Here is a 1,670-nt window from a genome sequence, read left to right as displayed (position 1 = left end):
ATCTTTCTCTCCACCAACTTCATCATTCTAAAGGCATGTAGCCCTGAGGGTTCCCAGTATGAAGGAAGTGAACATATAAGGATTCCAGCCAGGACCATGCAAGGAGATTCTGTGGATTCAGCAGGGGAGCACTAAAGGACTGCGTAAGTTCCTCATTCATGGAACAAATGTGTGTGTGATATTTCTTTTTGCAAGTAAACAGAAGTTCAAGAGTATCTTGTCATGTATGAACTTTCTTATTAGAAGATGGAGAATAAAATGAATGAGCTGGCACACGGAAGCCAGAAAAACTGAAACTGCTGAGTTGAAAAAGAATGTGTGTAAACAACTTACAAGATTAGGACAGTGTATTGCAAGGACATGAAACTGAAATGTACCGAAACAAGAACAGAATGTGTTCAACACAACCTAATGTAAGGAGCACCAAAACAAGAACAGAATGGGAACAAGTCATTCATGAAGAAAAATGAATGCACATATTAAAAAGAATAAAGGTATATTCAAAACCATCGTGCTATTGTGCCAGAATCAGCTGTAACAGAAACCCATCGTAAGTTAGGCGTTCGACAGACTGCGGCCCCTTTTAGCCCCACATCATTGCTGCAGCAAGTAAACAGCGTGGCAACGATGCGCTCCCTCCCAGGAGCTAAAAGTACCTGCCAGAAGCAGTTTCCTGGAATGGGCATGATTGGCATGTGCATGCGCCCAAATCGTGTCACTTCCTGCCAGTGCCTTTTGGGCGTTGCATGACGCTTGCACCATCATGGCTCCACCATGATGGCGGCATCCTCACGAACTAGGGCTGCTGGACATGTAATTGCCCTGCCTCATCTAGCTGTAGTTCGCGGTGAGGATGCTGCAAATTGCCCATCTGTACCGGGCCTTAATCTGCTGCTTACTTTCTCTTTATTGTATCCTAGTTAGTATTATTTTAGAGATGTTTTAATCATGTAAGTTTGTTGTTTTAGATTGTATGCCACTTGACAGTTTTTTTTACTATATTTATGTAAAGCACTGTGCAAATGTTACAGCACTCTATTATGAATTTTAATAATATTATTATTAAATATTATTAAACTCAACCTCAGGAAGAGTCGTGTACATGAGTATTGTATGAATGTATGTATGAAGGAGGCCTCTTGATATGTAATTTGTTACAATAGATATTATAAATATTAGAATAAATGTAATTTGTTAGAGTAAATGTTAGATAAATATTACATAAAAAGTGTTTAGAACCATGTATCTCTCATGTATCTTATTTAAAGTCCTATAGTCTAATTCTGTATTTATTCACTTCTTTGGATTAAAGAACAACCCCTTAATTGGTGAAATAATTGGCATAGTTGGTAGGATCCAAGAGTGAGAATCAGAATTGGTGAAGGGTTAGCAAATAGTGGCACAAAGAGTGATGTTTCAGAGGAGATGCTCCTGCATTGGAATTTGAGATAGTCTTAAGAGAAAACGAAAGAATACATGGCTTTCTTTGGCAAATAATAGGACGGAAGGATATACTGTTCATGAGGATTCCTATTATTAAAAGTTGGGAAAGTCCAGGGAAAACCAGAAGGATATATGTAGGGTTGCCATAAGTCAGGACCTCCGAACTGGGACAAATGTAGGACAAATGTAGGACAAAATTTTCAAATGGAGGACACATTTTTTAAAAA

The sequence above is a fragment of the Sceloporus undulatus genome, chromosome 1 (assembly GCF_019175285.1).
Source record: "Sceloporus undulatus isolate JIND9_A2432 ecotype Alabama chromosome 1, SceUnd_v1.1, whole genome shotgun sequence".
Classification (NCBI taxonomy): domain Eukaryota; kingdom Metazoa; phylum Chordata; class Lepidosauria; order Squamata; family Phrynosomatidae; genus Sceloporus; species Sceloporus undulatus.
Note: the sequence above shows the minus strand (reverse complement) of the source record.